The sequence below is a fragment of the Megascapheus bottae genome, chromosome 25 (assembly GCF_031878675.1).
Source record: "Megascapheus bottae isolate mThoBot1 chromosome 25, mThoBot2.hap1, whole genome shotgun sequence".
In the NCBI taxonomy this organism is placed as follows: domain Eukaryota; kingdom Metazoa; phylum Chordata; class Mammalia; order Rodentia; family Geomyidae; genus Megascapheus; species Megascapheus bottae.
In genome coordinates, this window is record NC_143533.1 from 22,661,159 (window position 1) to 22,673,207 (window position 12,049).

The window sequence follows — 12,049 nt, forward strand, 5'->3', positions numbered from 1 at the left end:
TGTTACAATATTTAACATTGACTGACAGCATAGAACATTTAAAGAGAAAGTACAATTTTATACAGTCTTTTCCCTGTCCTTTGGAGTTGCCATATATAAGAAATATTTAAGAGAGTCTTAGCTCTATTATCATATATCTTTTACTATTTTCCCCTGGAAAAAACAAGGCAAGCAACATAGACCCAGTCTTTTCAAGGATCTTCAAGGTGCTAAATGGCCAAGATGGACATGAGGTAAAAAGGAGTAAGAAGTTACCCTAGTTCCACTATTAAATCCTGATGTGAGCTATGTACTTCTCAATCAAGAAACAAACTATTGCTGGGTGACCTTGTTAACAGAATCAATTAGCAGTCACAGGCCATAAGCTTGATCACATCTACATTAGGCAAGGCTTTTAAAAAAACCAATATACAGTCTTTGGCTAATCCCCAATCTCTTTGCTTCCTACCTTTAAATCTTCCTAATTAAATCATAATCATAAGGAAAGGCTCACTAGCTAAGTCATTTTTATTTTTCTTCCTAATCTCTAACTCTCTTCTTAAAAAAATGCACAGAAAAGTACATCACTGCATACAGAAAATGCCTGTTGCTTACAGGAACAAGCAAACTTCAAGGGTTGGTTTCACTGGGATGACAGGAGTCCATTTGCTTCTAGATCAGCACTAGAAAGGTTGGAACCTTTCTAAACCTCTTCTTTGGAAAAACAAGTAAGTTCTTTAACTTTTCCCATACACAAAACTTGCTATTTCCATACACACAGTCATATACATTCATACTTTTAAAAAGAAAGTATCTTTTATGAGTTCTTTTTCCTTCAGTGGAACTCTCAATTGAAGAGCCTCTAAAACTCAAATGGTCACTCACTCTACTGTACAACTTTGCAGATGCAATTTGTTATACACACAAAACTTATTGCTACTAAAATTCTACCTCTTGAATATTATTAGTTCATTTTATGGCTTTTTTACAACAGGAAATATTCTTTCCTATATGTGCTATTTTGTATTCAATACCTTTTGTTCTTTCTAATTGAAATGATTTTCAGATTCTCCCAGGCACTGACCTAAGAGGAAAGCTACTTAAAGTACAATATGAGCATCTAAACCTGGGTCCCTATCAGAATCTATGTATTCGTCTTGCTTGTACATGACATGCCACATTAAAATACTTTTGCATGTCCTAACATACTAATATAGAATCTGTGTCAAAATATCCTGCAGTCTCTTAATACTGACATCTAAAAACCACTCTAGAAAACTGCCATTTCCAAGTTCTAAAGGCAGCTTTTAGAGGTAGGATTCCTTTTTACACAAAGCTACCCTCTGCTTTTACAGCAACTTTTTATCTCCTAAGGAAAATAAGGAGTGTTGGAAAAAGAAAAAAGAAAGCTGCTCCCTTGGTATAACCAAGGGAAAGAGTCCACTTACATGGCAGCCTATGCTTAGCTAAATTTATAGACCTCATAAGAAACTCTAGAATCCTATCCATACACAATTCAGATTTGAAATTAGGAATCACCTGTAACAATGCAGAACATATCCAAACTGTAATATTCCACTAAACAAGAGAGAAAGGAAAATATAAATGATCAGCAGATTAGATAAACATTCCCCAAAGCAATTAACATTGCATCTCAATGAAACATGCAAAATGTGAAATAGTTTCTAGACACAAAGGGGAAGGAGAAAAAAAAAATGAACCCAAAACAGAATGTGAAAACAGTCTAAGATAAGCTAACTTCAAACAGCAATGCAAAAATCTTAAAATGGGGTGTGGTACCTCAGTGAAAAGCTTGTACATACTCAAACACAAACATTTCTAAAGATGAACCCACATTTCTGTTCATAAATGAGTCTTTTTGGCCTTTTTCTCCTTTCCTTAGGGAGAATATCAGACTCAAATACTTATGAAAAAAGAAAGCTTACAATTTCCAATCTTTACACTATTGGTTATAATCACTAATTCATTCTTTAGTTTAAAATTATTACTAAGTTCATGCACTAACCCCTAATATGGCACTACAATACGCTACCAAGCACTAATGCTTACAAAACTATACACGTCTCAAAATGGAAGACATTGGTGATTTTGTTGTTCTTAAACAACTTGTAACATTTGTCCACAAGTATTAAAATATACATATATATATTTCTATTGCACATATCCCGTTTTTATGTTTACAAAGGAGGAATTGCCAGCAACCATAGATGTGTTCAGGAAAGGAAGGACACCCAGCTATGGACGGAGGCCTAGTTCTAAAATATAGTTGTTGCCATGAAGAGGGCCAAAATAGAACAGGAAAAATAGAAATGTATTAAATGCTGTGCAGCCACAATTGGAAAGTATCCACCTTGTTAAATGTCATCTGGTACCAATCATTCAGACTGTGGGAATGATTTGAAAGAATACTGAAAACTGATTCTGGGCTCTGAGCTCAATAATATAAAGCTTCTGGAGAAAGGAATCTGATGCCGTTTCAGTAAGTGGATCAGAGCTAGTTTCACAGTGCTTATGTACCCTGTCCACAGATGGGTAAGATGGTAACAGACAAGAAGGTGGAGATTCTGCATGAAATGATAGTCTTAGCCTGCCCAGCGGGAGCCACCTGGCTCCATTCTATTAAAAGAAAATAAAACGAAAGTTGCTAGAGGGGTTATTGAGAGAAATCTTTTAAGTTACATTTAACTGATGTCACTTCTATTATCTTCTTCCATTCAGCAGTTACTTCGATGTTTTTAACTACACTATTTTATGACAGAGTTTTTAGTTTTGATTCAAAATGATTGACCAATCTTACTAATCATTAGAATGCTCAACATCTGAGCCAGGCATTAGCTACTCAGGAGGCTGAGATCGTGGTTCAAAGCCAGCCCTGGCACTGAAGTCTGTGAGACTCTTATCTCCAGTTCACCACTAGAAAACAGGAAGTGGCACTGTGGCTCAAGGGTAGGGCCGTCCCAGCCTCTGAGCTGAATTGCTGAGAGACAACGCTCAGGCCCTGGGGTAGAGCAGTAGCCCTGAGCTAAAGAGCTCAGGAACAGTGCCCAGGGACAGAGACTAAGCCGCATGACCCAAAAAAAAAAAAAAAAAGACTGCTCAACATCTGCTATTTTGGCCACTTCTATCACAGTGAAAGTTTGGGAAATCCATCTTACGGTCCCAGCATCACAGCACCCACAGCCCTGAGCAGCCACTGCAGAAGACAGACACAAATAACACTACCTCTTCTTAATCACCTAAGGAGTTAAAAAATTCTTCTTCCGCTCACAAAATCTTAAGTGTAAAAATCTGACAATGGTCCTGTTGATTTAGACTTCAGGCATTCACTTAGTGTCTGTTCATCATAGTGTAATTGTTACGGGCTAAAAAAGGAAGATCCATTATTTCTTATTGAAACTGTATTTCTTTAAGTTTGGGTTTTGTTGTTTGTTTTTGCAGTGCTGAATTTCTTTTCATTTAATGACTCATCAGATGCATTCATGTTGCTAGAAGTGAGGTGTTTTTCTAATCCTGAACTCCTTCTAAATCTACAGTGACCTGACCACAGGATAGGAAGTGTCTCTTCTGATGCCATTTTCTGGTGAGAAAGTTCAGTTCCAATTGGGAAAGTTAACTGACTCCCATCATTTTCAGCCATCACCTGGAAAAATGAGCCAGATGTCCAAGTATGCATCTTGGGACAAAGGAAAGTTATTCATGCTTTTATCAAAAAAGAAAAAGGGAAGAATTGCCAAAAAGAAGAGGTCATAAGACCTGTGCTTCTTTTTCTTAGACGAATAGATCGTCTACATGGAGTTTCCTCATGTTTCTCCTTCTCTTTTCCAAAGTTGAGGGCAGGATAATGTCTGCATCTTCTTAAGTTGAAAAGTCACACATGCCACTTTTCTTCCAGCCTTAGCCATTAAGGTCATGTAGTATATGACTCCACAAAATATGGTGAAGAATTTTGTCATATGGCAGCCTCTCGGGTTAAGGAGGTAAACAGGTTTCCATCACTGGATTTGATACTGTTTTCTTTTAAATTTTCTTTTTCATTTAAAATTATTTTCTGGACATAGTGTCTATGTACATAGTCCAGGCTGATTTTGAACTTACATCCTCCTGCCTTCAAGGACCCTGCATTTGCCAGTGCTCTTCCACTAACCTAAATCCCCAATCTATGCCTTTACCTCTTGAGGCTGGGTCTACAAATGCATGCCACCATGCTCAGTCTGGTGTTTTCTTTTTAACATTCATTATACAAAATGCAAACATGCATTCACAATATTACAATCTCATCCTTCTACACAATCTGGTCCTTCCTCAGAATAATGAAAAACAAAAATTTAAAAATACCAAATATCCAAACCCTTCTGAAAAGGCAAAAAAAAGTTAACAGCTTCCTTTCCCAAGAGAAAAAAAAGCCTCCTTTCATCCAAAACTTTGGAATGAAAATGTCTTCTGTATAGAAATGTGGTAGATCATTCAAACATGAAATCAACTTCAGTAGCTCGTCTCTATGTGTTGCTTTCTCTTTTAAATCACCTCAAACATTCAACTGTAGAACTGAACCTCTGTTCTTGTGCAGGAAACTTATGTCACAGGAAAAGCCAGGATACAGAAATGTGTAACTTTCTAGCATCTATTTCATCCCAAATTACAGAAAGTATCTGGAACTCACTGCTGTAGTCTCAAATGTACTTTATCAGATATGGTGGAACAACTGACCAAATCTGGAAGATATATGAAAAAACAAAAAAATCAAAACCCTTAAGTCATTCATTCTTGTTCGTCTTCTTGTTTGCAACAAATGGGAAAGAATAAATACCATGACCAAAGCTCCTGTTTTCCAGCTTGCAAATCATCTCTAACAATTTATCAAACTACATTGGAAGACCCACATCAGCTGCTTTATTTCTTCCAGGAAGGTCAGCAAGACAATTACATCCAAAGGGGTATCTGTGTAGAATCTGAGAGGTGGAACAAAGAAAATAGTCTTCAATCCGAAACTGTGGAAGTCATGTGTAGAAAGAAATCCATACTCAACAGGGAAAGTGGCTGGATAAAAGAAAGCAGGACTACCCACTGGAGAAGACAACATAGAAATTCCTGGGAATAAATTTGAAGTAGAATATTAGGACAGATTCTATATCAACTTTTTTTCTTTTCTTTTCTTTTTTGCCAGTCCTCAGGACTTAGGCTGTCCTGAGCCTCTCTATGCTCAAGGCTAGAACTCTACCACTTAAGCCTCAGCGACAGCCCTATTTCCGGCTTTTTCTATTTATCTAGTATTGAGGAATTGAACCCAGAGCTTCATGCATACTAAGCAAGCACTCTACCACTAAGCCACATTCCCAGCCCTACATGAGCTTTTTTTTTTTTTTTTAAATATCAGTCATGGTGTAGCCTGGGCGCTGTCCCTGAGCTTTTCAGCTCCAGGCTACCCCCTCCCCCCAGCCCTTGACCCACAGCACCACTTATGGTTTTCTGGTGGTTAACTGGAGATAAGAGTCTCTCGGTCTTTAGTGCCCGGGCTGGCTTTGAACCAAGATCCTCAGATCTCAGCCTCCTGTGTAACCAGGATTACAAGTATGAGCCACCATGCCTGGCATGAGCTTATTTTTTTATTTTATTTTATTTTATTTTTTTGCCAGTCCTGGGCTTGAGCTCAGGGCCTGAGCACTGTCCTTGGACTTTCTCAAGGCTAGAGCTCTACCACTTGAGCCTCAGCCCCACTTCCGGCTTTTTTCTATATGTGGTACCAAGGAATCGAACCCGGGTCTTCATGCATGCTAGGCAAGCACTTTAACCACTAGGCCAAACTCCCGGCCCATGAGCTTATTTTTTTTAAAACAACACTCCAAATATAATAATGTTTTTGGCTAGGTGTAGAGCTCACATATATAATCCCAGCAACTCAAGAGTTGGAGATCTGGAAGACTGAGGTTCAAGAATGTTAGCTAGACTCCATCAATAAGCTGGAGATAACAGCAATTGCTTTTCATCCAGTTACAAAGGAGGCCATAGGAAAATTAAGGTCTGAGGCCTGCCCTAGGTAAAAACACACCAGACCCTATCAGAAAAAGAAGTGAAATTTAAAAAATGATGTAGTATAGGTCAAGTAGAAGAGTGCCAGCCTAAGCATTAGAAGACCACAAATTTAAATCCCAGTATTCACTCCCCTAGTCACCACACACACAAAAAAATAACTGGGCACAGTGACATAGCAATGATCCCAACATTTAGAAGACTGAGACAGAAGGCCTCTGGACTCCACAGTGAGATCTAAACCATAAAACAAAAAATGTCTCAATATTAAACTCAGCTTTATCAAGAAAAGCAGCAATATCCCATCGCCAAATATCTACTTTGTCAAAAAAAGAAGAGAAAGAAAGAATGATGGATTTATGGCTGGAGATGTAGACTATGATATGCAAGGCCCTGGTACTTCAATAATAGTAACATCAAAACTTAACTGAAAGTATTGTGAAATACCCAGCAATATTTATCTTCTACTCAGTTGATTTTCTTCAATTAAATATAAATCTATTTTATGTATTGAATGAAAATTACTGATTAGATAAATAATTATGCTTTTTTTTCTTTTTAACCTACTATTTTGCTTTTGTTAAAATATAAGTCCAAGCAGTGGCATGCACATAAGACTACCTGTTAAGCAACAAAGCAAATTACTTGAGTCTAGGAATATGGACCAACCTGGTCAACAATGTACAGTCTTTCATCTGGAAAAAAAAAAAAAAGATATGCCAGGATGCCAGTGGCCCACACTTACAATCCTAGCTACTCAGGAGGCTGAAATCTGAGGTTTGTAGTTCAAAGCCAGCCTTGGCAGGAAAGTCCATGAGACTCTTATTTTCAATTAACCTCCAAAAAGCCATAAGTAGAGCTGTGGGTCAATGGTAAAGTGCTAGCCTTGAACACAAAGTAATAGTGCTCAGACCCTGAGTTCAAGCCCCATGATTAAAAAGGCAGATATTCATTCACATATAGTTATACTATGTAGTTAGATACAATCTGTTAGATACATTTCTGTTTGTTTGCTTCAACTGCCCCCTCTTCCAATCTGTTACATACATTTCTGCTTGTCTGCTTCAACTGCCCGCTCTTCCTCAGCTTCCAGTGTGTTGAGATTTCAAGTATTCATTATACCCTGCAGTAAGTTTATGTTCATCTTCTGTTGAAGCTAGTGGCTTGCTGACTTACTTCTATTGAGCTATAATCAAGTGCTAAAACAATATTTGGAGTGATTATCCCACCACCACTTACTTGCCAAGTCCTGAGTTGAGAATTTTGAGAATATAAAAGCACCTATGTCAGGGAAATGTTCTTCCTGTGTGATAAGGTTCCTGAAAATAAGAAGAATATTAAAATAAGGATATAACCCTCACTGGTGCTACCTGAATCAGTATACAAAATTACTCAAGTCAAACAAGCTATTCTAGAGAAATTCACTATGATGAGCTGGTACACACCTACAAATTGGAATCCAGCATGAGCTACATGTGAGATCTTGCCTCAGGAAAGCCACAAATCAATCAATTAATTAAATACCACATTAGCATTCAGAAAGAACAATCAGAATTTACTCTTTACCAAAAGATATCAAAGCCAGGCACTGGTGGCTCAGTAATCCTAGTTACTTGGGAGGCAGAGATGTGGATAATCTATGTTTGAATCCAACTCAGATGGAAAAGTTGGTGAGATTCCATCTCCCTTTAATCAGTACAATGTCAGACTGGAGGTATAGTGCTGTTTTGCCTAGCAAGATCCAGCCAAATAAGAAGGAATTTTTTTTGTTGTTGGTTAGTTGTGGGGCTTGAACTCAGGGCCTGGGCACTGTCCCTGAGCTCTTCAGCTCAAGGATAGCACTCTACCATATCGCCACTTCCAGTTTTCTGGTAACCACCAGAAAATTGGAGATTGAGTTTCACAGATTTTCATGTAGGGGCTGGATTTGAACCTTGAACCGGAGACCTCAGCCTCCTGAGTAGCGAGGATTACAGGTGTGAGCCACCAGAACCTGGAGAAGAAGGAAATCTCAGAGCAGAATGCCAATAATGCTTTTCTGAAACATAACAAATGTATAAATTTGTGGAAATTTTTTTCTTCCTTCCAAAATGTGTAACAATACATTAAGTTTCCATTATTTTTCAATATTTAAGACCTTGATTTTAGCATATTATGTCCTTTGTAAAATAGGGAAGAATGTTACATCCTTTTCTCCATGCCTACCTTATTTTTTTATGTTAAAAAAATTTTTTTTTAAGTCCTGCCATTCCACCTTTATTAAATCCAGGGCCAGCAAAGAGCAAAAAAATTTGCCAAAAGCACTCATTTGTATTAAGATATTTCCATTTATCCTATACAACATTAATATGCTACATTATTTCACTTTGCATTGGTATGGAGAGGAAAGTCCTTTCACCCCCTCACCACAGCTGGGATTACAGTTTTGGGTAGGCCTCACCAATTCAGATATATAACAGAAACTTCCAAAGAAAATAAGAATCCAGATGCCAATGGCTCGCACCTATAACCCTAGCTCTCAGATGCTGAGATTTGAGGATCACGGTTCAATGGGTTCAATGCCTGCTGAGGGAAGAAAGTCTTTCAGACTTTATCTCAATTAACCCACCCCCCCCCCCCACCAGAAAACCGGAAGTGGAGTGTAGCTTAAGGTGGTGAAGCTCTAGCCTTGAGCAAAGCTCAGGGACAGAGCCCAGGCCTTGAGTTCAAGCCCCACGACCAACACACACATACACAAAACGGAGAGAGAAAATTAAACTTAGTAATGGGTTTTTATTTGTTTATTTTTGCCAGTCCTTGGGCTTTCTTAAGGCTAGCCCTCTACCACTGGAGCCACAGCACCATTTCCAACTTTTTCTATGTACGTGGTACTGAGGAATCGAACACAGATCTTCCTGCATGCTAGCAAGCACTCTATCACTAGGCCACACTCCCGGCCCCAGTGACGGGTTTTAATAATCAATGTTGTAATATGATCCATAAGGTTAAACAAAAACCGAATACAAGTATCTAACAGCACTGAAATGCTGCAACTCCTCTTTCACAATAATCTCGGGGCCAGGAGTTTGGCCTAGTGGTAAGAGTGCTTGCTTGCCTGGCAGGCACAAAGACCTGCATTCGACTCAGTACCACAGATACAGAAGAAGCTGGAAATGGTGCTGTGGCTCGAGCGATGGAGCTTTAGCCATGAGAAAGCCGAAGGACAGTGCATAGGCTCTGAGTTCAAGCCCCAGGACTGGCAAATAATAATAATAATAATAATAATAATAACAACAACAATCTCCAAGACTATTTCTTATTCTCTCCTTATTAAAAGAGAGAGAGAGAGAGAGAGAGGAGGATGAGGAGGAGGAGGAGGACGAGGAGGAGGAGGACGAGGAGGAGGACGAGGAGGAGGAGGAGGAGAAGGGGGAGGATGAACAGGTCTGAATTCCTTAGCTTCTGCCAGAACGAATGCAGTGCCCCACGCAGGACGCCCAAGGACAAAGCGGTGGCCCGGGCGTCGTGGAAGTTCGGGAGGCGCAGGGCGGGGAGCTCGCGGTGCGGGCTCGCCGCAGGCCGGGCGCGGGGCGGGGACGCGTCCCGCCACGCCTCAAGGTCAGCGGGCGGGGGTCACTCACACCCGGGCGGCCCTAGGCCTGGGTGGGCACGCGCGGGGCGGCGGGGCGTGTCCACCGACCCCCGTGTCTTCCTGATCCCGAGGACCGCGCCCCGCGTGGGTGCCAAAGGCGAGGCCGCCGGCCCTGCCGCGCCCGCCCGCTGGAGGACGCGGCCTGGGGCCGTGCGGCCGCCCGCGGCCGAGGGTGGACGGGCTCCTCACCCCGGCCCGGGCTCCGCCCCCGGCCAGCTCCTCCTCACCCGGCCTTACCGTCCCGCCGCCAGCTCCCAGGCCCCGGCCACAGCTCCTCCGGATCCCCTCACACAGTCCAGCGAGCGCCCCGCCCGCCCCGGGACCCGAGCCCACTGGGCCCCGGGGCGCGTCACTCCGCCATCTTCGCTCCTTCTCGGCTCCGCCAGCCCAGCGGTGGGCGGCTCCCGCCGGGCCCGCCCCGCGCAGCTGAGTCCTGATTGGCCCTGGCCTCGCCCGCGCACGCGCGCCGGCTCCGCCGCGGATTGCCTGAAACGCACGTCAATCAAGGGCCGCCGAGTCCGTCTCTGAATGGCCTGACCGAGGGGGACCTGGAGCTTCAGTAACCGGGAGAGATGGGGAGATCGCAGCCCACGTAGGTAAGTGACGTTCTTTCCGCGTGGATCCCGAGTCTCCTCCGTACCGCAGTGGAGCCAGGCCGCTCATTTTAATCCAGCATTACACTGAACTGTAATGCCGATGGATTCATGGCTGGCACGAGGCAGTTTTTCATCCTGCTATATAAAAAAAAAAACATTTAGATTTTTTTTTTAATTTTGAAATGCTCAAGACCTAGTGTCGGTCGCTTATGTCGCCTCGCTGGCCTCAAATTCTTGACCCTCTTGCCTCAGCCTCTCAGGTGCTGAATGTTGCGATGACAGGTTTTGTGCCACCACAAGTAGGTCTAATTTCTTTAAAAATAAACAAAAAGAAAAGAAAATGAAAAAAAAAAATGCTGCCGGGCACTGGTGGCTCAGGCTTGTAATCATAGCTACTCAGGAGGTTGAGATCTGAGATCCTGGTACAAAGCCAGCCTGGTCGTAAAACACTCTCCTTGAGCACCAAGAGGCTCACAGACAGTGCCTATGCCCCAAGTCCAAGTCCCAGGACAGGCTTAGAAAACACACACACATAAAAAACAAAAACGGTATAGCAACATAGGAATGTAAAATGTTTCATGTTCATCTCTTAAATCATTTTGTTAATACACTAAGATTAAGGTAGGAACAGTCACACACATCCAGCAGTTCTACCACTGAGTTATTATTCTCAAAGCTAGCTCTCTACCACTTGCATCACAGCTCTACTTCTGGCTTTTTGGTGGTGTGAAACTAAGACTCAGGTTGGCTTTAAACTGTGTCACTCCTGAGTAGTTAAAAGTTACTGTTGTGAGCCACCAGCGCCTGGCTCATTTTGTTCCTCTTTTACAAGATGATGCTGACATTTTAGATTCTTGGTGTATGCTTAACCAACACATCAACTATAGTCCAACACATTTTCTGAGATCTAGTTATCTGCTTTGCTGACAGCAGCAATGATGTATCTACATCACTGACCTGACACAGAAACAAAAGGCCTTGAAGCAAGCGAAAGAATGACACATTCAAGTCTTTTCCAAAACATTAGCATCTCCGTAGTATTAAACCCTTTCCACATATTCACAAACCACAGAAAAAAAGAAATAGAGGAACAAATGGTGAACAACTGCAGCAGGGACGCTAGACACCATGTTGAAAATGAAGTATATAACCTGTGGGGGGATGGGAGGGGAAACTGGGAGAGAGTGAGGGAAGGGGTGACACTGCCTGAAATGTACTCATTACCTGACTCACGTATCTATAACCCCTGTATGTATCACCTTTTTAATAATAACACATTTTAAAGAATTGTTTTCATTCTGAAGCTGAGTCATTTTGGAGAAAATCATTCATAAAGTAATGAGTCTCCATGACCATTCTCTTAAATGACAGCCTGCAGGAGGTATTTTAATAGCAGGTAGAAATTTTTTTCACTAACAGTATGAACAGGATAGCTCTTACTATTAAGAAATTCAATATATTAACCAGGAGTGCCTTTTTTCTCCACAGTCCACAAGACAATTTTAAAACGATAAGCCTCCAAGCTATATCACCATCATAACTATATGCTCCTGAGGGTGATAAGGAAAAAGATGTGACATCAGAACAAAACTGGCAGGAATCATTAAACTTAACTGGGACACTAGTACTGACAGTGCAATCTAGCTTGAATTATATGCAGTTAAATATTATTTTGATTCAGTATTCACAGAGATGTTTCACACTAAAGATAAGCTTGTAAGTTCCAGCACATTAAATACCATGAGGTCTTTTTTCTTTTGGTGCTGTTCCTGGGGCTTGAAGTCAGGACTGAACA

The 12,049-nt window shown here is 41.4% G+C and overlaps 1 long non-coding RNA gene across 1 annotated transcript; it reads right to left on the reverse strand.

Moving 5' to 3' along the window:
* Positions 1–4,074: 4,074 nt before the first annotated feature.
* Positions 4,075–10,039, reverse strand: LOC150046613 (uncharacterized). Its single transcript, XR_016532621.1, has 3 exons — positions 9,896–10,039; positions 7,267–7,346; positions 4,075–5,088 (listed from the first exon to the last, which is right to left on the reverse strand). It is a non-coding gene; the product is annotated as an uncharacterized LOC150046613 (long non-coding RNA).
* Between the last annotated feature and the right edge of the window lie 2,010 nt (positions 10,040–12,049).